This window comes from Hemitrygon akajei, chromosome 2 (assembly GCF_048418815.1).
Source record: "Hemitrygon akajei chromosome 2, sHemAka1.3, whole genome shotgun sequence".
NCBI lineage: Eukaryota > Metazoa > Chordata > Chondrichthyes > Myliobatiformes > Dasyatidae > Hemitrygon > Hemitrygon akajei.
In genome coordinates, this window is record NC_133125.1 from 193,962,723 (window position 1) to 193,990,428 (window position 27,706).

General features: G+C 47.1%; 1 pseudogene; it reads left to right on the forward strand.

Moving 5' to 3' along the window:
• The window catches only part of LOC140721846 (zinc-binding protein A33-like), a 53,815-nt pseudogene that overhangs the window by 20,524 nt on the left and 5,585 nt on the right, over positions 1–27,706 (forward strand).

A 27,706-nucleotide genomic window follows, 5' to 3' on the forward strand; every position in this document is an offset into this window, starting at 1 on the left:
CACCGAAAGCCCACCGAGCTCCGGTGTACAGCATTCTTTATAGTAATTTCTTATCTCAGTTACATTTCGGTTTTATCAGCATACCCAATCAAGTTTTAGTTGCATATCATCTATATATGAATTAATTAATCGCTCTTGCCTAGCCCGCGGTACGTCACCATTGTTTTTCACCCGTTCGCATTGGGGCCTTACTCGTGGCCAAGATTATGTTTTCGAGACAACCTCCCTCACAGTACATTCCTGCTCGCAGCATCCTGTCCGCCACCGTTATCTCGTACTAAACAAAGGCTGAGTGTAATACATGGGATACATCGCAGCTAATGGTGTTGCAAAACAAACAGGTGTACTGTAAGTGCCATAATATGCAGCTAAGAGAGTACAAAGTATCTAGTGAAAACAACACATAACAAAATGTGCCTAGTAAAATAATACATATTAATATTCGGTACCTGGAAGTGATTACATAGTATAGTAAATAGCTAATACATAGTGATTATAGTTCAGGTATATATAATGATTATATCAGGTATATTTCTCAATAGTATCACTGTGGTGACAGGGATTGTCAGAATAATACACCAGTCCTTCGAGCCTCTCACCCTGTCTGACCTGTCCGTGACCGCAGTCTGATTGACTCAGCTCTGCCCCCTGCTGGACTCGCCAGTCTCACTGTTGTGATCAAACCACCACATTGAAGCATCGTCAGACTGAACCCGGACACACCAATCAGCATTGAACTTTTCCCTCTCACCTTCAGTCTCTGCCCTCTAGTTCTGGACTCCCCTGGAGTTCCCTGGTGTGACCTTCCAGCCCTTCTTACGGCAGCACCTGAGCCACCCTCCAGTCTTCCAGCAGCTCACCTGTGGGGAAATGTGAAGCAAATATATCTGCCAGAGTCTCTGCAAATTCATCCTCTGTCCTAATGAGGGGCTGTGTGGAGAGGGTTTGTGAGAAAGGAGACCCTTATCACCCATATTCATTCCCCTTCACCTTCTGTTTCCATCTACACACACAGTTCACCACAGGCTTTCCACCCCTCCCCCATCTGGTCCTGGTTCCATCTGCCATTCATCTCTCCCCTAATGGTTCCCATTGTCATAAACAGGAAAAAGTCTGCAGATGCTGGAAATCCAAATCAACAAACACAAAATGCTGGAGGAACTCAGCAGGTCAGACAGCATCTATTGTAATGAATAAACAGTTGATGTTTTGGGCTGTGACCCTTCTTCAGGACTAAAATTGAAGTGGGGGGGAGATGCCGGAATAAAAAGGTGGGGAGTGGGGAGAGAGGCTAGCGAGAAGGTGATAGGTGAATCCGGGGGGGTGGGAATGCTAAAGGGCTGGAGAGGAAGGAATCTGATCGGAGAGGGGAGTGGACCCTAAGAGAAAGGGAAGGAGGAGGGGACCCAGGGAGTAGTGATAAGGAGGTGAGAAGAGGTTAAAGGCCAGAATGGGGAATAGAAGAAGAGGGGAGGGGATGAGAAAAAATTTACCTGAAGAAGAAATCAATATTCATGCCATCAGGTCAGAGGCTACCCCGGCAGAATACAAGGTGTTCTCCTCCATCCTGAGGATGGCCTCATCTTGGTGCAAGAGGCAGCCACGGACCGACATTTTGGAATGAGAATTAAAATGTTTGGCCACTGGGAAGTTCCCCTTTGGGCGGATAGAGTGGAACCTCCTTTACTGATAAGATTCCAGCACAGGTTGGTCTTTGTGCTCCTGTTTCTCACCCTCCCACAGCTGTCTCCCACCTTCCCATCTCCCAACTATCCCCGCAACCCCGCTCCCACTAGTGATCAAAACTTTCACTGTGTTGGTCTCCACCTGTCATTCACTTCCCAGTGTCTCCCAACTCCACAGTCCACACTCCCCACCCATCAGCTACCTGGAGCATCGTGCCTGCCATCTTTCACCAATCTACAGTTCAGTCACTTCAGACTCCTGTCTCATCACTCCCCTTCTCCTCTTCTGAATCTACATCCCTCATAACCTTATATATTTCTGTCAGATCACCTCCCAGTCCATTTACCTGCATTTGGCCCGTATCTTTCTAAACCTCCCTGTCATCATTTCTCAGTCCCATGGCTCAGCTCCTCTTCTGTGCCAGTTCCACAGGGCCCTCAATTCCCCCGTGTTACAGAAGATGATCGACCTCATTTTCTACCACATTACAGAAGCTAATGTGCTGCAGGTCCTAAAATGCAGAAAGGTCGATAAATCCCCAGGTCCTGATCAAGTGTATCCCAGGACATTGTGGGAAGCTCAGGAGGAAAGTGTGGGGCCCTATTGGAGATATGTGTGCCATCGATAGCGATGGGTGATAGGCCAGGGAGACTAATGTAGAACACTTATTGAAGATCGACTGTAGGGAAATGCCCTGGAAGTACAGACTGGTGAGCCTAATGTCAGTGGAGGGTACATTAATGGAGGGGATTCTGAGAGACAGGATCTACATTCATTTGGAAAGGCGAGGACTAATCAGGGAGACCCAGCTTGGTTTTCTGAATGGACGGTACGGTAGCATAGTGGTTAGCACAACGGTTTACAGTACCAGTGACCCGGGTTCATGTCCCGTCACTGCCTGTGAGGAGTTTGTACGTTCTCCCCGTGACCGTGTGGATTTCCTCTGGGTTCTCCGGTTTCACAGTCCAAACCCGTACTGGTTGGCAGGTTAATTGGTCATTGTAACTTGTCCCATGGTCAGGCTCGGATTAAATCAGAGATTGCTGGGTGGTGGGTGTCATTGTAACTTGTCCCGTGGTCAGGCTCGGATTAAATCAGGGGATGCTGGGTGTTGGGGGTCATTGTAACTTGTCCCGTGGTCAGGCTCGGATTAAATCAGGGGATGCTGGGTGTTGGGGGTCATTGTAACTTGTCCCATAGTCAGGCTCAGATTAAATCAGGGGTTGCTGGGTGGTGGGGGTCATTGTAACTTGTCCCATGGTCAGGCGCGGATTAAATCAGGGGTTGCTGGGTGTTGGGGGTCATTGTAACTTGTCCCATGGTCAGGTTCGGATTAAATCAGGGGTTGCTGGGTGGTGGGGGTCATTGTAACTTGTCCCATGGTCAGGCGCGGATTAAATCAGGGGTTGCTGGGTGGTAGGGGTCATTGTAACTTGTCCCATGGTCAGGTTCGGATTAAATCAGGGGTTGCTGGGTGGTGGGGGTCATTGTAACGTCCCATGGTCAGGCGCGGATTAAATCAGGGGTTGCTGGGTGGTAGGGGTCATTGTAACTTGTCCCATGGTCAGGTTCGGATTAAATCAGGGGTTGCTGGGTGGTGAGGGTCATTGTAACTTGTCCCATGGTCAGGCTCGCATTAAATCAGGGGTTGCTGGGTGGTGGGGGTCAAAGGGCCGGAAGGGCCTATTCCGTGCTGTATCTCAATAAATAAATTACAGCTGATGAAAGTGCGGTAGACATCGTCTCCATGGAGATTAGCGAGGGATTTGACAAGGTAGAAGAGAGTTAGATCACATGGGATACACTACGATCTGGAATAGGATACAGAGTTGTCTGGATGGAGTCCTGTGACCAGTGGTTGTTCTGCAGGGATCGGTGCTGGGTCCACTGTTTTTCATCATTCATATGAATGATTTGGAGAGAATGTAGGTGACGTGTTTAGTAGGTTTGTGAAGGACTCTAAAATTGGTGGTTTCATGGACAGTGAAGAGGTTATTCATTTATTTAGAGACAGTGTGAAACAGGCCGTCCCAGACCAACGACCCACTCCACCCAGCACCCCAACTATTTAAAACCAGCCTAATCACGGGACAATGTACAATGACCATTTAACCTACAAACCGTTAGGTCTTTGTACAAGCGTCACACAGTGATAGAAACAAACAGCACAGGCCCTTCAGCCCATCTGGTCTATACTGAAGCATTTAAACTACCTGCTCCCATCGACCTGCACCGGGACCATGGTTCTCCAACTCCGACCATCCATGTACCATCCAAACTTCACTTAAATGTTTCAATCGAGCTTGCATGCACCACTTGCTCTGGCAGTTCATTCCACCTTCTCACGACACACTGAAAGATGCAGTTTCACCTCATGTTCCCCTTAAACTTTTCATCTTTCATCCTCAGTGCCCGACCATTCACTGTGAAAGACCGACACTGGGGTCCTACCGAAGAGCAACAGCTCACACTTGTCTGCATTAAATTCCAGCTGACACTTTTCAGCCCATTTTCCCAGCTGCTCCAGATCCCATTGCAAGTAATGATGGTCTTCCTCGCTGTCCACTCCTCCCCAATCTGAGGGATGAATCCGCAGCACCCGGAGGAAATGCAAAAAGTGACAGGGAGAAGCTACAAACTCCTTACAGATGCTGTCGGAATTGAACTCCGAACTCCGGAACGCCCCGAGGTGCAACAGGATTGTGTTATCCACTACATAACCCTGCTGCTCATCGTTTATCCAAGATTACGAGATCCTGGGCCATTGGATGGAGATTGATTTTAATTCAGAAAGATGAGGGTGTTGTATTTTGGAAGGCAAACCAGGACAGGATTTACACAGCAATCGGTGGAGCCCTGGAGAGTGTTGTGGAACAGAGAGACCAGGAGGTGATTGCCTTCATCAGTCAGAATACTGAGTACAGGAGCTGGGACGTCACGTTATAAGTGTCCAAGACATTGGGAAGGCCACATTTGGAGCAGAGTAACACACACAAACTGCTGGAGGAACTCAGCAGGTCAGGCAGCATCTATGGATATGAATAAACATTTGATGATTTGGGCCAAGGTTTTTGTGTGTGTTGCTTTGGATTTTCAGCATCTGCCTTACCTCCTCTAAATGCCTCCAGTGTTTACTCACCCCATCCTCATCTGGATCCAGTTGTTGCTCCACCCCTTTCCTCACACCCGTTTCCAATGCTATCTCCCGTCTTTCTTTCCCATCTTGAAGTAAATCTTATTTCCACTTGGCATGATTAACTTATTATTATTTATTTATGGTTTCATATTGCTATATTTCTACCCTATTCTTGGTTGGTGCGGCTGTAACGAAACCCAATTTCCCTCGGGATCAATAAAGTATGTCTGTCTGTCTGTCTGTAAGGTCTTGGCCTGACACATCGACTGTACATCTCCCTTAACACATGCTGCTTGACCCGCTGAGATCCTCCAGAATTTTGTGTGTTGAAACTTTACCTTTACTTTGGGACTGGATATATAAACGAGCGGCTGAGAATCTGCTCCAGCTCCGCTCCGGGTCTGTAAACGGGTCGGGTACGGGACCGGAGTCAGGAGTCAGTCAGTGTAAATATAAATGTGCAGAGAGTGAAATAAACACGATGTGAGAATTATCGCTGCATTAATTTTAACTCGTTCACCGCATCTGTCAATGGAACAGAAACACTGCGGATTCAGCAGCAGCCGCGGGCGGCGGGTCCTGAGCTCCCCGGCTCCCCCGGGTGCTAAAGTCCACCGGGACTGACAGGGTAACTGGGGCAAGTGGTGGTGGTGCTGACTGGGAGAGGGAGGTCAGGGTGAATCTTGGTAACACGGGACATGTTGTGCTGGTAACACACAAAGCGCCGGGGTCTCCCAGCGTGTCAGGTAACATCTATTGAGGGAAATGGGCAGGTGAGGGGTGGATCCAGGTGGGGGTGGTAGGTAGATGGGTGAGGGTGGAAGTGTGTCAGGAACTGGGAGGTGAGAGGGGTCAGTGACAATAGGGTGTTGGGGCTTGTGGATCAGGAGGAGAGAGACGATTAAACAGGAAAAGTGACAGAGGGAGCGACTACCAGAAGTTTGAGAAATCGATGTTGATGCCGTCAGGTTGCCGGCCACCCTGGTGGAACATGAGGAGCCGTTCCTCTAATTTACGAGACAAATAGAACCGGGATCTCTACATTGAATCAGATATTCAGTTTAAGACCATAAGATATAGAAGCAGAAGTAGGCCATTCGGCCCATCAGATCTGCTCTGCCATTCAGTCATGGGCTGATCCGATTCTTCCAGTCATCCCCATCCCCTGCCTTCTCCCGATACCCTTTGATGCCCTGACTAATCAAGAACCTATCGATCTCTGCCTTAAATACACCCAATGACTTGGCCTCCACAGCCGCTCGTGGCAACAAATTCCACAGATTTACCACCCTCTGACTAAAGTAATTTCTCCGCATCTCAGATCTAAAAGGACGTCCTTCAATCCTGAAGTCGTGCCCTCTTTGTTGTAAACTTCTTTCGATCTGCCCGATGCAAAGACACCATGTACTGTGGTGAAAGTAACTTTAACTCTTTATTAGCAAGTTACCTGAGAGAACCCTCCTGAAGCTCTCTGTCTAGGGGGCTGCTTCGAAGGTCTCTCTCCTCTGAAGCAAATACCATTCTTTTTATACCATGCAGTCATTACACAGATACATGTGGGTTCACCCCCTTAGTTTCTGTACAGATGAGTATTGTTAACTTTATCAGTCATAAATTGTTTGTATAAAAGTTCTAATTGTCACTAAGTCTGGATTCAGACAGACAAAGCCTCCTGCCCTTGAAAATAGCCACTCTTTTTAATTCTTATCTTGCCGGTGCCATAAGGGGTACAAAGCAGAATATGTTTCACACAGCAATTATTCAAGCATTAATACAATTTACTCTAAGCAAAAACAGCAGTGGAGCACTGATCGCGTACCAAGGATGATGTCACCCACTCAGTTTATCTTATGAGAAAACATTTGTGCTTCTATACTTCTTTCTCAAGCTCTCAGCTGCTATGACCCTTACAGAAAATAGCCAGGCCCTACGAGATGCTAACTTCTTAACATTACTTCTTGTCCTAGAATCCTTTCTAAGATAAGGCACCCAAAACTGCACAGAATACTCCAAGTGTGGTCTCATGAGGGCCTTATAGAGCCTCAACATCACATCCCTGCTCTTATATTCTATACCTCCAGAAATGAATGCCAACATTGCATTCGCCTTCTTCACAACCGACTCAACCTGGAGGTTAACCCTCAGGGTATCCTGCACTAGGACTCCCAAGTCCCTTTGCATCTCTGCATTTTGAATTCTCTCCCCATCTAAATAATAATCTGCCCATTTATTCCTTCCACCAAAGTGAATGACCATACACTTTCCAACATTATATTTAATTTGCCACTTATTTTCCTATCCCTCTAAACTATCTAAGTCTCTCTGCAGGCTCTCTGTTTCCTCAACACTACCCGCTCCTCCACCTATCTTTGTATCATCGGCAAATTTAGCCAAAGATCCATTAATCCCATAGCCCAAATAATTGACATACATTGTAAAAAGCAGTGATCCCAACATCGACCCCTGTGGAACTCCACTGGTAACCAGCAGGCAGCCAGAATAGGATCCCTTTATTCCCATTCTCTGATTTCTGTCAATCAGCCAATGCTCCACCCACGCTAGTAACTTCCCTGTAATTCCATGGGCTCTTAACTTGCTAAGCAGCCTCATGTGCAGCAACTTGTCAAAAGCCTAAAAATCCAATTACACCACAGATACTACATCTCCTTTGCCTACCCTGTTTGTAATTTCCTCAACAATTTGCAGTAGGTCAGTCAGGCAGGATTTTCAGGTGCAACGTGTCCTTTTTGTACAGGTCGTTCCTCCCCCAGTGATCCAGGAACCGGAAACCCTGCCCGCTACACCAGTCTCTCAGCCACACATTAATATGCCTGTTCGTGCTATTCTTGTGCTCATTACCACTTGTCACAGGCAACAATCCTGAGATTACTACCCCGGAGGTCCTGCTTTTCAGCTCCCGATCCAACTCCCTGAATTCTCTCTTCAGGGCCTCCTCCCTTTTTCTACCAGTGTCATTGGTACGAACGTGTACCAAGACTTCTGTCTGGTCACCCTCTCCCTTCAGAATACTCTGCACCCGATCCGAGACATCCCATACCCTGGCACCTGGGAGGCAACACACCATGCGGGTATCTCTATCAGGCTGACAGAGCCTCCTGTCTGTTCCCCTCACTATGGAATCCCCTCTGACTACCGCATTCCTCATCTTCTTCTCTCCCCTCTACACCACAGAACCAGGCTCAGTGCCAGAGACCTGATCACTGTGGTCATCCTCTGTCAGGGTCACCCCCCTCAACAGCATCCAAAACGGACCCAGTATATAACCAGGAAATGCTGGAAAAACACAGCAGGTTGGTCAGGATCTGTGGAGAGAGGAACAGGCTTCACGTTCCACGTCGGTGACCTCTCCCAGAATTGATTCAAACACTGCCTGCTGTGTTGTGGGTTTCAAGTAATTTCTGTTTTTTTTTAGTTCTTCCAGCATCTGATTGAAGAAAAAATGGGAGTGCAGTGTAATTTCGTCTGGAAGGGGGATAAAGAAGGAGGAATGTGATAGGAGAGGGAGTGGACCATTAGAGAAACCGATGCTCAGGTTGGAACTACCCGGAGAGGTACGGTGAAGGTGAGAGAGACGTGGACATGATATTTTGGAGCCGGAAGTGTGGCAACACATGCAGGCTGATCCCAGCACAATCCTCGGGCAGACTGTGTTGGTCATTGACGCAATGGAGAAATGTAAATGGTGAAGCCCCTGTGTGTATTTGTGTATGGCGGAGACAGAGAGAGAGTCTGAGATTTACTCCAGGCTCTCTAGGTAGATGCAGGGATGATGTTTCTGGTAACGGGGATGTCAGGATGAGGAGGCACAGGGAGGGGACAACCTTTCAGAGGTGAGTAAATGTATTTACACAGCTCACAATCTAACAGGGCTCTGCAGATTTACACATTAACTATGTTGAGGAGAGACGTGGAGAGAGTTTTGGATACAACGTGAATCAGTAGAAACAGCATGAGCACAGGGAAGTGGTATTGATCATGTCTAATGGGAAAGCAGGTGTGAGGGGCTGAATGGCCTCCTTGCTTCTGTTTCTGATGTTCTTCAGAGCAGTGTACAGACTGACCAGAGGGAGGATAGAAGGGTCTGGGGAATAAATAGAGGTGTAAAGCAGGAGGGTGGAAAGGTGATTAAATATCGATTATTTAAACTGTCAGGAAATTATCTTTGACACTGAAATGGGGGATCTTGATGCAGCAGAAGATTGTGAGGTTTGGATACACTGGGATTACTCAAACACGGATGCAGGAAAACTTCCTGACTTCCCCCCTGTACAGCCCTGCTCTGATGTGAGGTCCCACTCTTCCTAATGAGACTAATGGAGGTGACAGCACACACACCGGCCCTTCGACGTAACATGTCCCTGACAACCAAGGTGGCTTCCTCAGCACGTCCCATTTGACGGCATTTGGCCAGCATTCCTCTAAACGTTTTCAATCAAGAAGTTGTCCAAATGTCTTAAAAATGTTTCAGTTCTATCAGCGTCTACCATTTCCTCTGGCAGCTCATCCCATTTACCGACTGTTGTGAGTGAGGAAACAGACTCGATAGGTATCACAGACAAGGAGTCTGGATAGACAGTCTTCGTAGTAAAGGATTTTATTTACAGAAGGCAAACATGGGAAAATGGCTACAGGAGCAACACACACACACACACACACACACACACACACACACACACACACACACACACACACACACACACACACACACACACACTCACACTCACACTCACACACACTCACACTCACACACACACTCACTCACTCACACACACTCACACACTCACACTCACTCACTCACACACTCACACACACACACACACACTCACACTCACTCACTCACACACTCACACACACACACTCACACACACACTCACACTCACACACACACACACACACACACACTCACACTCACACTCACACTCAATACGATATCCGCCCCCCTTGACTTGTGCAGGCACGGCTCTTCTGCTCAGGGACAATACTCACACTCCAACCCTATCCAATGCACAACTCACCGACAGCTGGGTGGTCCCTCGGAGACAGCAAAAATGACAGCGGCTCAAGCACACGTGGCTTCCTTTATAGTGCAGCAGGACTGGTGAGTCCAGCCCAGGTAATTCACAGGGAAGTCAAAGGCTCGGTGCCAGTCGAGTTAAGCTGATTACAAAGGCTAATTGCCCGAGGCCAAGTACACGGCTAATTAAAGGGGCCAATGGTTGGCTGTGCATTGTTGGGCGAGGAGGGGTCAAACTTTGATTGGCAGGTGGTGTGTCTTTCGACCAGGTAATCGGCAGGTGACAGTCACGACCCCTCCAATACACCAACCACCGTCTGTGTGGAAAATTTGCCAATCAGGTCCCCTGCTAATCTTTACCGTCTGACCTTAAATTTATATCCTCTAGTTTGGACTCCCCTCCCCTGGGGAAAGACTGTGACCATCGACCTCATCACTGCCCTGCTGGATTTCATCAATCACAATAATGTCAACCCTCACAACACACACAAAATGCTGGTGGAACGCAGCAGGCCAGGCAGCATCTATAAGGAGAAGCACTGTCGACGTTTTGGGCCGAGACCCTTCGTCAGGACTAACTGAAAGGAAAGATACTAAGAGATTTGAAAGTAGTGGGGGGAGGGGGAAATGCGAAATGATAGGAGAAGACCGGAGGGGGTGGGATGAAGCTAAGAGCTGGAAAGATGATTGGCGAAAGTGATACAGAGCTGGAGAAGGGAAAGGATCATAGGATGGGAGGCCTCGGGAGAAAGAAAGGGGGAGGGGAGCACCAGAGGGAGATGGAGAACAGGCTGAGTGATGGGCAGAGAGAGAGAAAAAAAACCAAACAACTAAATATTGTCAGGGATGGGGTAAGAAGAGGAGGAGGGGCATTAACGGAAGTTAGAGAAGTCAATGTTCATGCCATCAGGTTGGAGGCTACCCAGCCGGTATATAAGGTGTTGTTCCTCCAACCTGAGTGTGGATTCATCTTGACAGTAGAGGAGACATATGCCTTATGAGCCTGACTGAGTTCTTTGAAGATGTAACAAAACACCTTGATGATGCTAGAGCAGTGGATGTAGTGTGTATGGATTTCAGTAAAGTATGATGGAGCTGGCTGAGTTTACAACTTTCTGCAGCTTTGTGTGCCTGGACCTGTGAACAGCCTCGACCAAACAACCATCATGTTCCCGTCTGATCCCATCAGCATTCACCTCGATCCAATTCAGGACGAGTTCACAGGTATTTCCATGACTATTTTATGTCTAACGGAATGATGGTCACTGGTCCCAACGTGCCCCCCACCCCACTGTCACGTCAACCACTTGCCCAGAGTCATGGCCTGAGAGGGGTCGTGACCCCTCCTCTAGTCGGGCATCTACACGTTGCTAGTGAATCCATTCCAGACACTCTTCACAAATTCTACCCTGTCCGAACCATCGGCACTGTGTCTGTCCCAGTCAATGTTAGGGAAGCTGAAGTCTCTGACTATTACAACCCTGATATTCCAACAGTTATCTGCATTCTCCCTACACATGGGCTCTTCTGATTCTCACTGACATTTGGCATCCTACAGTACAATCCCAGCAAAGTGAACATCTCCATATTTCTGACTCCTACCAATAACCTACTGGCCGTTCCCCACAAGGATCTCTCTAAGTGCTGTGGTGATGTTCTCCCTAATCAACATCACAACTCCCCCTCTTCTCTGACCCCCACTTCTGTCATGTCCTTTGCATCTGTAGCACAGTGAGGTGGTTTTGATCTTATTCAATGGGAGAGCAGGTGTGAGGGGCTGAACAGCCTCCTCTTGCTGCTATTTCTGATGTTCAGAACAGTGAACAGACTGACTGAGGGGGCATTGAAGGGGTCGGGGAATAAACAGAGGTGTAGAACTGGAGGGTGGTCCCCAGTAAAGAGACACCTGACAAGTGAGCGGCTTTAAAACTGAGTCTGAGTCTGTAAAGGTTCAGGATCAGCCGGTCCTTGTTAGAGTGAAGGGCAAGACTGGAGGGATGAGGGAACCCTGGCTGACGAGGGTTATTGAGGCTCTGGTTCAGATGGAGTCGTAATTCAGGGGAAACCAGCTGGGGTCCTTGAGGAGTAGAAGGGGTGTGGAGAACACTGCAGAGAGAAAATCAGGAGAGCAAAAGTGGATATGAGATAGATTTAGCAGGTCAGATAAAGGTCACTCCAAAAAGATTCTGTGAGTCTGTGGAAAGCAAAAGGGTAACTGGTGAGGGAATATGTCCCTTGAAGGATCAGTGTGGTCATCTCTGTGTGGAGACACAGCAGATGGGTGAGGTCTGAAATAAATACTTCTCATCTGTATTTACTGTGGAGAAGGTGATGGAAGCTGGGGAATTCCGGGAGGAGAATACGAATGTCCTGAAACATGCTGACATTACAAAGGAGGCTGGCCAGCTTAAACACAGAAAGCTGAATAAATCCCGGGGTCTGATCCAGTGCATCCTCTGTCATGGTGGGAGTCCAGGGAAGAAATTGCTGGGCCCCTGGCTGTGATATTTCAAACACTGAGCGCAGAACAGTACAGCACAGGAACAGGCCATTCTGCCCACGCTGTCTATGCTGCCCAGGATGTAACCACATTTGCCCGCAAAAGATCCATATCCTCCATTCGCTGTCTGTTCATTTCCCTGTTTAAATGTCTGATAAATATCACGATCATATCTGCTTTCACAACTCCCCATCCCGGCCGAGCATTCCAGGAAGATACCACTCATTGTGTCCAATAACATGTCTTGAACATCCCGGTTCAATTTTGACGATCTTACTTTAAAGCTTTACCCTTCATATAGTGTCCTCGGGGAGATTACACTGACTGAGACTGTCTCATAATTAGAAGAGGTGGTCTCACTGGGTATTGACAGGGTAGAGGCAGGAATGATGTTTCCCCTGGATGGGGTGTGGAACCAGGGGTCACAGACTCACAATCAGAGGTCGCCTCAGCAGGACAGAGATCAGGAAAAATTCCACTCTCAGTGTGTGGTGAATCTGTGGAATTCTCTACAAAATATTTCTGGATTTAAGAGGAACAGCAATGATGGGATGGTGCAGGAAATTGGCACTGGGGTCAATGATCAGCCATGTTCTGAGTGAAGGTCAGAGCAGGAGCAAGGGGCCGAATGGCCACAACTGTTCCTGTTTCTCAATTTCTTGAAACACAAATCGATCTTTGTGTCTTTTAATTTTTTGGTCTTCAGTCTGTTGGATTACACAGGGGAGCGGTAACCAATGCACTCTGTGTAAAGCATCCTCTGTACCCCGTGTTGACTGTATTCACTCCACTGTCCCCAGTGTTTGTAACAGGATGCAGAGTTTGTTGTATTCATTGTTTATGTATCCAGTGAGAAACACGTCTGTGTAAGCACCCGGGACACTTTACTGCATTTACACAGCGACTGTACCAAAATACCAGTTGTTGTTGTTGACTGCTGCGTCAACAGCTGCTGAACACAGAACATTGAACAATACAGCACAGGAACAGGCCATTTGGCCCACAAGTCTGTGCTGAACATTGTGCCAATTCAATCTCATCCCATCTGCCTGTACATGGTCCACAACCCGCCATTCCCTGTCTGTTCATGTGTCTGTCTGAATGTCACTGAAATGTTGTTGTTGTGTCTGTTTCCACCACCTCCCCTGACAGCACGTTCCGGCACCGACCATTCTGTGTAAAAAAATACTTACCTCATCAATCTCCTTTAAACCTTCTCCTCTCACCTGTCGTATTTACACCCTGTAGTATTTGACATTCCCACGCTGAGGATAAAGAGACTCTGACTGTCTATCATGTCTGTGTCAGTTGGTGACTGTTTCCTCGACAGCTGCTGAATCACTGTGTTCCAAGACTTCTTTACCTTGTGATCCCCTCAGTCTGTGAGGAACCCTCCCTGGTAAGGGGCATCCCTCAACGCAAATTCCTGATTTATGCCCGTCAGAACTCACCAGGACACTGCGCTTTGGGGCATCCTCAACGCAAAGTCCTGATGTATGCCCGTCAGAATTCACCAGGACACTGCGCTTTGGGGCATCCCTCATGACACTAAGCTGAGTGGAAAAGCAAATTGTACAGAGGATGTGGAGAGTCTGTGGAGGGATATAGATAGGTCATGTGAGTGGGCCAAGGTCTGGTAGATGGAATTCAACGTAAGGAGAGGGAGTGTGGACTAGACAAGACTGCTGTAGCGTGTCAAACAACTACGTAGCGTGGCAAAGGGATGGCGGCGATTCACGGTGCAGGACCGCCACCTGCTGCTCGGTGCCGGTACTGCAGGGGGAACTGAGAGTCAAGGTTAAATTTATCATCAAAGTACATATATTGTTGTCCCCATATAGTGTCTTGAGATTCATTTTCTTTCAGGAAAAAGTATGCAATAGACATTAGAAAAAAAACTATGTTTAAATAAAGTCTGGCAAACAACCAATGTGTAAAAGAAGACAAATCAAGCAAACAATAACAATAAAAATATAAATAACACAGAGAACATGAGATGTAGAGTCTTTGAAATCGAGTCTCTAGATTGTGGAGACAGTTCAGTGTTGTTATGAACAGCTTTCCACGCTGGTTCACGAACCTGACTGTTGTAGAGTAATAGGAGTAGGCCATCCGGCCCATCGAGCCTGTTCCGTCATTCAATAAGATCATGGCTGATCTGTCCATAAACTCAGTTCCATCTACCTGCCTTTTCCCCATAACCCTTAATTCCTCTAGTATGTAAAAACCGATCTAACTGAATCTTACATATATTTAGTGAAGAAGCCTCAACAGATTCCCTGGGCAGAGAATTCCACAGATTCACCACTCTCTGGGAAAAACAGTTCCTACTCATCTCTGTCCTAACTCTTCTCCCCTGAATCTTGAGGCAATGCCCCCGAGTTCTAGTCTCATCTACCAATGGAAACAACTTTCCTACTATCTTATCTATCCCTTTCAAAATTCTGTATGTTTCTATAAGATCCCCTCTCAGTGTTCTGAATTCCAGAGAGTATAGTTCCAGGCGACTCAATCTCTCCTCAAAGGTTAACCCCTTCATCTCTGGAATCAACCTGGTGAACCTCCTCTGCATTACCTCCAAAGTCAATATATCCTTCCTCAAGTATGGAGACTAGAACTGCACACAGTACTCCAGCTGCGGCCTCACCAGGACCCTGTATAGTTGCAGCATGACCTCCTTGCTCTCGAATTCAATCCCTGTAGCAATGAAGGCCAACATTCTGTTTGCTTTCTTAATAACCTGTTTTACTTGTAAGCCAACTTTTTGCCATTCATGCACAAGCACTCCCAAGTCCCTCTGCACAACAGCATGCTGCAATCTCTCACCATTTAAATAATAATCTGCTCTTCTATTATTCCTTCCAAAGTAGATGATCTTGCATTTTCCAACGTTGAATTCCATCTACCAGACCTTGGCCCACTCACATGACCTATCTATATCCCTCCACAGACTCTCCACATCCTCTGTACAATTTGCTTTTCCACTCAGCTTAGTGTCATGAGGGATGCCCCAAAGCGCAGTGTCCTGGTGAGTTCTGACGGGCATACATCAGGACTTTGCATTGAGGATGCCCCAAAGCGCAGTGTCCTGGTGAATTCTGACGGGCATACATCAGGACTTTGCGTTGAGGATGCCCCAAAACGCAGTGTCCTGGTGAATTCTGACGGGCATACATCAGGACTTTGCGTTGAGGATGCCCCAAAGCGCAGTGTCCTGGTGAATTCTGACGGGCATACATCAGGACTTTGCGTTGAGGATGCCCCAAAGCGCAGTGTCCTGGTGAATTCTGACCGGCATACATCAGGACTTTGCGTTGATGATGCCCCAAAGCGCAGTGTCCTGGTGGTGTGTGACGGGCATACATCAGGACTTTGCGTTGAGGATGCCCCAAAGCGCAGTGTCCTGGTGAATTCTGACGGGCATACATCAGGACTTTGCGTTGAGGGATGCCCCAAAGCGCAGTGTCCTGGTGAATTCTGACGGGCATACATCAGGACTTTGCGTTGAGCGATGCCCCAAAGCGCAGTGTCCTGGTGAGTTCTGACGGGCATACATCAGGACTTTGCGTTGAGGATGCCCCAAAAGGCAGTGTCCTGGTGAATTCTGACAGGCATACATCAGGACTTTGCGTTGAGCGATGCCCCAAAGCGCAGTGTCCTGGTGAATTCTGACGGGCATACATCAGGACTTTGCGTTGAGCGATGCCCCAAAGTGCAGTGTCCTGGTGAGTTCTGACGGGCATAAATCAGGACTTTGCGTTGAGGATGCCCCAAAGCGCAGTGTCCTGGTGAATTCTGACGGGCATACATCAGGACTTTGCGTTGAGCGATGCCCCAAAGCGCAGTGTCCTGGTGAATTCTGACGGGCATACATCAGGACTTTGCGTTGAGCGATGCCCCAAAGCGCAGTGTCCTGGTGAATTCTGACGGGCATACATCAGGACTTTGCGTTGAGGATGCCCCAAAGCGCAGTGTCCTGGTGAATTCTGACGGGCATACATCAGGACTTTGCGTTGAGGATGCCCCAAAACGCAGTGTCCTGGTGAATTCTGACGGGCATACATCAGGACTTCGCGTTGAGGATGCCCCAAAGCGCAGTGTCCTGGTGAATTCTGACGGGCATACATCAGGACTTTGCGTTGAGGATGCCCCAAAGCGCAGTGTCCTGGTGAATTCTGACGGGCATACATCAGGACTTTGCGTTGAGGATGCCCCAAAGCGCAGTGTCCTGGTGAATTCTGACCGGCATACATCAGGACTTTGCGTTGATGATGCCCCAAAGCGCAGTGTCCTGGTGGTGTGTGACGGGCATACATCAGGACTTTGCGTTGAGGATGCCCCAAAGCGCAGTGTCCTGGTGAATTCTGACGGGCATACATCAGGACTTTGCGTTGAGGGATGCCCCAAAGCGCAGTGTCCTGGTGAATTCTGACGGGCATACATCAGGACTTTGCGTTGAGCGATGCCCCAAAGCGCAGTGTCCTGGTGAATTCTGACGGGCATACATCAGGACTTTGCGTTGAGCGATGCCCCAAAGCGCAGTGTCCTGGTGAGTTCTGACGGGCATACATCAGGACTTTGCGTTGAGCGATGCCCCAAAGCGCAGTGTCCTGGTGAATTCTGACGGGCATACATCAGGACTTTGCGTTGAGCGATGCCCCAAAGTGCAGTGTCCTGGTGAGTTCTGACGGGCATAAATCAGGACTTTGCGTTGAGGATGCCCCAAAGCGCAGTGTCCTGGTGAATTCTGACGGGCATACATCAGGACTTTGCGTTGAGCGATGCCCCAAAGCGCAGTGTCCTGGTGAATTCTGACGGGCATACATCAGGACTTTGCGTTGAGCGATGCCCCAAAGCGCAGTGTCCTGGTGAATTCTGACGGGCATACATCAGGACTTTGCGTTGAGGATGCCCCAAAGCGCAGTGTCCTGGTGAATTCTGACGGGCATACATCAGGACTTTGCGTTGAGGATGCCCCAAAACGCAGTGTCCTGGTGAATTCTGACGGGCATACATCAGGACTTTGCGTTGAGGATGCCCCAAAGCGCAGTGTCCTGGTGAATTCTGACGGGCATACATCAGGACTTTGCGTTGAGCGATGCCCCAAAGCGCAGTGTCCTGGTGAATTCTGACGGGCATACATCAGGACTTTGCGTTGAGGATGCCCCAAAGCGCAGTGTCCTGGTGAATTCTGACGGGCATACATCAGGACTTTGCGTTGAGGATGCCCCAAAACGCAGTGTCCTGGTGAATTCTGACGGGCATACATCAGGACTTTGCGTTGAGGATGCCCCAAAGCGCAGTGTCCTGGTGAATTCTGACCGGCATACATCAGGACTTTGCGTTGAGCGATGCCCCAAAGCGCAGTGTCCTGGTGAATTCTGACGGGCATACATCAGGACTTTGCGTTGAGCGATGCCCCAAAGCGCAGTGTCCTGGTGAATTCTGACGGGCATACATCAGGACTTTGCGTTGAGCGATGCCCCAAAGCGCAGTGTCCTGGTGAATTCTGACGGGCATACATCAGGACTTTGCGTTGAGGATGCCCCAAAACGCAGTGTCCTGGTGAATTCTGACGGGCATACATCAGGACTTTGCGTTGAGGATGCCCCAAAGCGCAGTGTCCTGGTGAATTCTGACGGGCATACATCAGGACTTTGCGTTGAGGATTCAAGTTTCTGTATCATTGGGACCTCCTTTGGGGCAGGTGTGACCTGTACAAAGAGGACGGGTTACACTTGTATCCTGGGGGAACCAATATCCTGGCAGGGAGATTTGCTAAGGCTACTGGGGAGACTTTAAACTAAAATGGTTGGGGGGGGGGTGGGAATCAATTTGAAGAGACTAGTGGAGAGGAGGTTATTTCACAAATAGAGAAAGCTAGTAGACAGTGTGTGAGGGAGGATAGGCAGGTGATAGAGAAGGGTAGCGCTCAGACTGAAGATGTAAGGGAGAAGGAAGAAAAAGATAATAAAGTTGATCGCATTGTTAGGGATAAACAGAGGAAGAGGTGGAGAGTTTCTTAAATGCATCTATTTTAATGCTAGGAGCATTGTAAGAAAGGTGGATGAGCTTAGAGCACAGACTGATACCTGGAAATATGATGTTGTAGCTATTAGTGAAACATGGTTGCAGGAGGGGTGTGATTGGCAACTAAATATTCCTGGATTTCGTTGTTTCAGGTGTGATAGAATCGGAGGGGCAAGAGGGGGAGGTGTTGCATTGCTTGTCTGAGAAAATATTACAGCAGTGCTTTGGCAGGATAGATTAGAGGGCTCGTCTCGGGTGACTATTTGGGTGGAATTGAGGAATGGGACAAGTGTAGTGACACTTATAGGGGTATATTCTAGACCACCTAATGGGGAGCAAGAATTGGAGGAGCAAATTTGTAAGGAGATAGCAGATATTTGTAGTAAGCAGAGGTTGTGATTGTGGGAGATTTTAATTTTCCACACATAGACTGGGAAGCCCATTCTGTAAAAGGGCTGGATGGTTTGGAGTTTGTAAAATGTGTGCAGGATAGTTTTTTGCAGCAATACATAGAGGTACCGAATAGAGAAGGGGCAGTGTTGGATCTCCTGTTAAGGAATGAGATAGGTCAGGTGATGGACATGTGTTGGGGAGCACTTCGGGTCCAGTGATCACAATACCATTAGTTTCTATATAATTTTGGAGAAGGATAGGACTGGACCCAGGGTTGAGATTTTTGATTAGAGAAAGGCTAACTTTGAGGAGATGCGAAAAGACTTAGAAGGAGTGGATTGGGACAATTTGTTTAATGGGAAGGATGTAATGGAGAAATGGAGGTCATTTAAAGGTGAAATTTTGAGGGTACAGAATCTTCATGTTCCTGTTAGGTTGAAAGGAAAGGTTAAAAGTTTGAGAGCGCCATGGTTTCCAAGGGTTATTGGAAACTTGATTCGAAAAAAGAGGGAGATCTATAATAAATATAGGGAGCATGGAGTAAATGAGGTGCTCGAGGAATATAAAGAAAGTAAAAAGAATCTTATGTAAGAAATTAGAAAAGCTAAAAGATACGAGGTTACTTTGGCTAGTAAGGTGAAAATAAATCCGAAGGGTTTCTACAGTTATATTAATAGCAGAAGGACAGTGAGGGATAAAATTGGTTCCTTAGAGAATCAGAGAGGACAGCTATGTGTGGAACCGAAAGAGGTGGGGGAGATTTTGAACAATTTCTTTTCTTCAGTATTCACTAAAGAGAAGGATATTGAATTGTGTAAGGTAAGGGAAACAAGTAGGGAAGTTATGGAAACTATGAAGAAAAAAAGAGGAGGAAGTACTGGCACTTTTAAGGAAAATAAAAGCGGATAAATCTCCGGATCCTGACAGGATCTTCACTAGGACCTTGAGGGAAGTTGGTGTGGAAATAGCAGGGGCTCTGACAGAAATATTTCAAATGTCATTAGAAACGGGGATGGTGCTGGAGGATTGGTGTATTGCTCATGTGGTTCCATTGTTTAAAAAGGGTTCTAAGAGTAAATCTAGCAATTATAGGCCTGTCCGTTTGACGTCAGTGGTAGGTATATTAATGGAAAGTATTCTTAGAGATGGTATATATAATTATCTGAATAGACAGGGTCTGATTAGGAACAATCAGCATGGATTTGTGCGTGGAAGGTCATGTTTGACAAATCTTATTGAAATTTTGAAGAGGTTATGAGGAAAGTTGACGAGGGTAAGGCAGTGGATGTTGTCTATATGGACTTCAATAAGGCCTTTGACAAGGTTCTGCACAGAAGGTTAGTTAGGAAGGTTCAATCGTTAGGTATTAATATTGAAGTAGTAAAATGGATTCAACAGTTGCTGGATGGGAGATGCCACAGAGTAGTGGTGGATAACTGTTTGTCAGGTTGGAGGCCGGTGACTAGTGGTGTACCGCAGGGATCTGTATTGGGTCCAATGTTGTTTGTCATATACATTAATGATCTGTATGATGGGGTGGTAAATTGGATTAGTAAGTATGCAGATGATACTAAGGTAGGTGGTGTTGTGGATAAACAAATAGGTTTTCAAAGCTTGTAGAGAGATTTAGGCTAGTTAGAAGAGTGGGCTGAATGATGGCAGATGGAGTTTAATGTTGATAAATGCTACATTTTGGTAGGAATAATCCAAATAGGATATACATGGTAAATGGTAGGGCATTGAAAAATGCAGTAGAACACAGTGATCGAGGAATAATGGTGCATAGTTCCCTGAAGGTGGAATCTCATGTGGATAGGGTGGTGAAGAAAGCTTTTGGTTATGCTGGCCTTTATAAATCAGAGCATTGAGTACAAGAGTTGGGATGTAATGTTAAAACTGTACAAGGCATTGGTAAGGCCGAATTTGGAGTATTGTGTACAGTTCTGGTCACCAAATTGTAGGAAAGATATCAACAAAATAGAGAGAGTACAGAGATGATTTACTGGAATGTTACCTGGGTTCCAGCAGCTTAGTTACAGGGAAAGGCTGAACAAGTTAGGTCTTTATTCTTTGGAGCATAGAAGGTTGAGGGGGAATGATAGAGGTATTTAAAATAATGAGGGGGATAGATCGAGTTGATGTGGATAGGCTTTTTATATTGAGAGTAGGGGAGTTTCAAACTAGAAAACATGATTTGAGAGTTAGGGGGCAAAATTTTAAGGGTAGCACGAGGGGGAATTTCTTTACTCAGAGAGTGGTAGCTGTGTGGAATGAGCTTCCAGTAGAAGTGGTAGAGGCAGGTTCGGTATTGTCATTTAAAGTAAAATTGGATAGGAATATTGACAGGAAAGGAATGGAGGGTTATGGGCTGAGTGCGGGCCAGTGGGACTAGGTGAGTGTAAGCGTTGGCACGGACTAGAAGGGCCGAGATGGCCTGTTTCCGTGCTGTAATTGTTATATGGTTATATGGTTAAATATTGCAACCTGCAGGAGCTCCGACCTGACTTGAGGATCCTGCCTTCTGTAAGATCTCACATTTGTGGAGGGAAGGAGTTGTGTTTACTGTTGTGTGTGTGGGGAGGGGTGATCCGATGGATGAACGGAGAGATTATGGGATGTTGGGAGGGTTTCCACACATGATATGAAGAGGTCGGATCAGACAGATCACTGGGCCTGACTAATCTGCGGAAACAGAATCAGAATCGGGTTAATTATCTCTGTTATATATGATGTGAAATGTGTTGCTTTGAGCAGCAGTGCAGTGCAGAGACATAACATCACTATGAATTATAAAATAAATAGTGCAAGTGAAGGAATAATGGGGGAATCAGTGGGAATCTGTGTGTCATCCCCGGCACAAAGAAGATGGTTGTGGTGTTTGGAGCCGATCATCTCAGCCACAGGACATCTCTGCAGGAACTCCTCAGGACAGAGTCCTCAGCCCAAACACCCTCAGCTGCTTCCTCAACAACCTTCTGTGCATCGTAAGGTCAGAGGTCGGGATGGTCACTGATGACGACACAATGTTCAGCACCATCTACCACCCCTCAGGTAATGAAGCAGCCCACAACACAAATGCAGCAAGACCTGGACAATATCCAGGCCTGGGCTGATAGGTGGCAAGTGACAATCACACCACACAGTGTCAGGCAGTGATGTCTGAGGGAGGGATCTCTGGGAATCATGAGAATTGGTAGAGCTGATAAAATATTTAAACTAGCTGCCTTACCATTTGGGAAATTATAGTGGTTAGACCAAGGGAGAAGGTGACTGAGAGGTGACGATATGACAGTCAGGTCAGTGATTAGACTGTGGACGTGTTCAGTCAGCAAGGTGAAGCTCACTGGATCAAAGGTAAACAGGTGGAGGTTGGATCGCAGACCACGGCAGGAGAGTTTATCATCAGATAAGGAGAGTCACGGCAGGAAAACAGGGTCAGAAATGAAGACAATGAATTACAGAGAGCATTGGGAAATGGTTGTCAGTCAGATCGAGAGAGACCACATAGAAATAATCAAAGGCCAAATATTACAGAGAAATGTAGGTTTCTGATGATTTTTTGTGAAATCCACATGTCACCATTGTATAACAGGAACCCGTACGATTATTGACTCAGTGGAGTATCTTTGAGTATATCAGAGATATCTTTGACCTCTGACCTTACGATGGACAGAAGGTCGTTGAGGAAGCAGCTGAGGGTGTTTGGGCTGAGGACTCTGTCCTGAGGAGTTCCTGCAGAGATGTCCTGTGGCCTGAGTATCTGGAGATCTTTGATCTTCGAATTGTTCCCTGATGTCCACTGTAACAGGGTCTGAATAAACTGACTTGTTCCTGAAACTCCCCACTGCTGTCTGGCAGGTTCTTTCTGTGCTGTTCCATCTGAACCATATTTAAGTGGGAGACTGGTCCCCACACCCACAATCCAACCCCCAGTCCCTCTGTCCCTCGAGCTGCTGTTGTGGACGCTGCCTGATGAAGACTGTCAGACTCAGCTACGTGGAGATTGCAGAGCAACACACTCAAAATACTGGAGGAACTCAGGGGGTCAGGCAGCAGCTGTGGAGAGGACAACAGTCCTCGTTTCAGACCGAGACCCTTGAACGCAGTTTATTCCTCTCCATATGCTGCCTGACCGGCTGAGTTCCTCCAGGATATTGTGTGTGTTGCTCTGGAATTCCAGCATCTGCAGAATCTCCTGTGTTTGTGAGTGGAGATTCCAGCCCAATGCCCCTGCTCTCTGGGGCTGATGGGGTTCAGAAGACAGGCGGGGAAATCATTTCCACACGTGGACCCTGTTCCGAACAAGTGAGACCAGATCTTTGGAGCCGGGCCGGGTCAAGCAGGGAAATGGAAATCAGGAGTTGAATGTTTTCCACACTGTGACGTGCAATGTCCAGTCCTGTGGTGATTCCTGCAGACACATCTTTGTCATCGGCACAGCATCAGTCTCCTCATAGCAGATTCTCTCCACATCCCGTGTCCCATACCATTAACTGATTTAATAGTTGCTATAAATTTACATTATTCACTGTTTTTACACCTCAGTCTCTCTTTAGTCCTCCAGCTAAACGAATCGTGCTTTTGGAGGAACACCGAGGGTCAGGCAGCAACTGTGGAGAGAAATGGACAATTGACATTTCGCGTAGAGAACCTTCGTCTGGACTGTCTCAACCCGGAATATCTTCTATTTTTCTCCACAAATGATGTCTGACTCGCTTAGTTCCTTCCAGACTCTTGCATTTACAGTCCCTTCTGTCGCTCTTTTCAGGACTTGCCCTTTCAGTTCTGCCGTAGACTGAACCATGCTCTTCTCTCCGGCTTTATCTATGTTAGACTTGTTTAATGTGTTTCTGATCGCTGCTGTGGAAATGAACACGATTCCTGTTTCACTGAAAAGGAACATTCATTCCCCAGACTGCAGCGCCCCTGGTGGACAGCCGCGGTACTGCAGGCGTTCAGCAGCTCCCCGAAAGTGAAAGGATCCTGAACCAGGAAGTACCGGGAGTTAACATGGCTTCGAAAGGACAGGTCGAGAGTTGGACCGAGGAGGCAATTTGTCCCATCTGCCTGGATTTCTTCACCGACCCGGTTATACTGGAGTGTGGACACAACTTCTGCCGCTCCTGCATCACACGGTGTTGGGAAAGGGAGGAGAGAAACTCCTGCCCGGAATGTAGAGAGGAGTTTGCGGACCGCACCCTCAAGGTCAATCGGGCCTTGGCAAATCTGTCTGAGAAAGCTCGAAAACTAAACCTGAATCCGAAAGAGAAGGAAAGTAAACTTCACTGCGAGAAACATGGGGAAGAACTGAAGCTGTTTTGTGAGACGGACGAGACACTGATCTGCCTGATCTGTAGAGATGCGCGGGAACACAAGTCTCACAACTTCATGCCGGTTACCGAAGCCGTTGAAATCTACAAGGTAAAATTAACCCGTTTTTGATCAACTGTTTACTTAGTTGCATATTTTGGTCTAATATCTTTACTCTCTGATTCCCAGGGTCGGGTTAAATCTTCCTTAGACTCTCTCACTGAAAAGAAATCAGACTTCGAGGAAATGGAGCAACAACAGAAAGAGAAGATTTCTGGAGTTCGGGTGAGAATTCCAGAGCAGAATTTGCAAATTCGCTGTGTAGTTTTGTTCCCTTTAATGCAGAATAGCAGAATATCGCAGCTCCATTAACCTGGGATCGATCCTGACCCCTGGAGCTGTCTGCGTGGAGTTTGCAGGTTATACCCGTAACCAGTACCTTCCTTTAGCCGACATTGCATGGTTGAACGGTAAATTGGCGACTGTAATTAACCTTGTGACATTGGGTGGTCTGTGAATCCGGTCGGAGTTAGTGGGTCAGAGACGGAGTATATGTTTCAGGGAGACGTGGGGGAATGTGATGGAGGGGATTGTTCTAGGAAGCAGCAGAGACGTTAATGGGCTGAATGGTTACCTTCAATGTCAGAAGGAAATACAAAAAATAGCCTCAAATATTAAACTAGCCTCTCCTTTCATTGACAGGAACAGTCACACAGTCTTCAGTCCCAGATCACATCCCATTTTGCTGAACTGCGCCGGGTTCTCACTGAGAAAGAGCAGCGTGCGCTCCGAGATCTCAGGGAAGAAGAGGAGAGGATTCTGAATCCAATGGAGAAAAATCTTCGAGAGATTCAAGAGAATTTAAATTCCATCCAGGAGGAAATCTCAAAGTTACAGGAACGGATGGATAAACAAGAAAATATCACATTCCTCACGGTAAGAGATTTCAGTTTGTTTCTGTAAAAGTGCACCATCAGAAAATGATGCATTCTATCACAAATTCTGTAGTTGGAAACTGATTTCCACCAGTCAGGACATCCTGACTGTTCAGAATTGTCATTGTCCCAAACCGGCCTCCCACAACATCTGTACATCACAGGACAGTCTGCAACCTTCTCGGGAATGGGTTACTCTGATCAGAGCACTGAGCTGGTGGTCGTTTCTGTGATTCCCACGTATAATATCCCCGATACTCAGAGTAACATCCAGTTACAGTCACAGGCTGTGAGTGTGTTTCTGATATTCTCTTCAACACATTTCTTGTGGGATTTATTAACAACCAACTGATGCTTTATCTCTGACTTTTGGTCTCACACAAGGAGAAACATTTTCTCCACTCCCACCCCATCAAATCCATTTGGAATACTAAATTCCTCCATCTGATCCTCCCTGACATCGTATCCAGATAAAAATACACAACCTGTCCAGTCTCTCCTGTAAGTTCCATCCTCTCAGTTATGGTATAAATTTCATAAACATTCCTTGTACTTTCTCCCGTCGTTCTCCTCTTTCTCCATTCGTTTCAGTGGGAAAGAGTTAAGTGGGAATTTTCAGCAGCTTGTAATAACTTGTCTCAGATTCCTGCTGTTCGGATGCCGATGGTCAGTCTCAGTCAATTGAGATCTGTGTTTGATTTATTTCAGGAGGAAGCTCGTCGGAAGAGGAGGTAGGACATGGTCTTCACTGAAACTCTGTGTGGATTTGTAAAATAGTTCAAATATCACGGATGTTCAGTTTATAACTAGATGTATAATATTTACAGGATTAGTGATGATGACAAGACATTGTCAGTGACAGACGGTGCCCTGCTGGTTGAAAAATTCTATCACCCCTATTTGTTCGACACAGCATTGGGAGAAGCGTTTGACGGCATTAAGCGAGGTAAAACATACAGATTCATTCCGGCACCAACCCCACCTGCCGGGAGGCATCACTGCCACATGGTCAGCTGGAGATGTCAGACCCTTGAACACACCAAACCAGGGGCAAATATACAAACAATTCACTGGTCAAATCACTGCATCCTGATCCCATTTGCACTGGACAAACAAGCCAATGCACGGGTTTGAATCCTGACATGGTAGCTCTGGAATTAATATTCCATTAATGTCATTAAAGAGGATAAAATCTGGTATCACTGTGGTGACAGGGATTGTCAGAAAAATACACCAGTCCTTCGAGCCTCTCACCCTGTCTGACCTGTCCGTGACCGCAGTCTGATTGACTCAGCTCTGCCCCCTGCTGGACTCGCGAGTCTCACTGTTGTGATCAAACCACCACATTGAGACTGAGCCCGGACACACCAATCAGCATTAACATTGGTGGACACAGCATAACTGGTCTGGCAAATCTCCATCACACACATTCACAAGAAGGCTCAGCAGATTGTAGTCAGAGCCTCAGCATTGTTAGTCCCCTCAGTAACCTGGAAACTATTCTCTTCAGACACAGTGAATGGTTTCTATTTGAACAATTCACACACGTGTCACACATTGTCAACACACACTGGACATGTGAAGACTCACTGTAACATCCAAATAGTTCAATATGCACACTCACCTTCATTGTGTACACACACTCACTGATATTTACCACAACCAACACACACGCACACATTGATACATTGATATATTGATAATATGCAAATGCACCATCGGAGTGGGACACATTGTCAGAGACACAGACACATTTCCGTGTGTTTGTCCCATATCCTTCTAACCATTGCCTATTTTTGTACCTGTCTAAATTGATTTTATAATATTTTAATTTTACCTCTTTCTACGGCTTCCTTTGGCAGCAAATTCCACACGTACCCACTTCCCTCACCATGAGGAAGTTGCCCTGCAGATCCCTTGAAAAACTTTCCCCTCTCACCTTCAGTCTCTGCCCTCTAGTTCTGGACTCCCCTGGAGTTCCCTGGTGTGACCTTCCAGCCTTTCTTACGGCAGCACCTGAGCCACCCTCCAATCTTCCAGCAGCTCACCTGTGGGGAAATGTGAAGCAAATATATCTGCCAGAGTCTCTGCAAATTCATCCTCTGTCCTAATGAGGGGCTGTGGGGAGAGGGTTTGTGGGAAAGGAGACCCTTATCACCCATATTCATCCCCCTTCACCTTCTGTTTCCATCTACACACACAGTTCACCACAGGCTTTCCACCCCTCCCCCATCTGGTCCTGGTTCCATCTGCCATTCATCTCTCCCCTAATGGTTCCCATTGTCATAAACAGGAAAAAGTCTGCAGATGCTGGAAATCCAAATCAACACACACAAAATGCTGGAGGAACTCAGCAGGTCAGGCAGCATCTATTGTAATGAATAAACAGTTGATGTTTTGGGCTGTGATCCTACTTCAGGACTAAAATTGAAGTGGGGGGGAGATGCCAGAATAAAACGGTGGGGAGAGGGGAGAGAGGCTAGCGAGAAGGTGTTAGGTGAAGCCGGGGGTGGGGGGTGGGAAAGCTAAAGGGCTGGAGAGGAAGGAATCTGATCGGAGAGGAGAGTGGACCATAAGAGAAAGGGAAGGAGGAGGGGACCCAGGGAGTAGTGATAAGGAGGTAAGAAGAGGTTAAAGGCCAGAGTGGGGAATAGAAGAAGAGGGAGGGGATGAGAAAAATT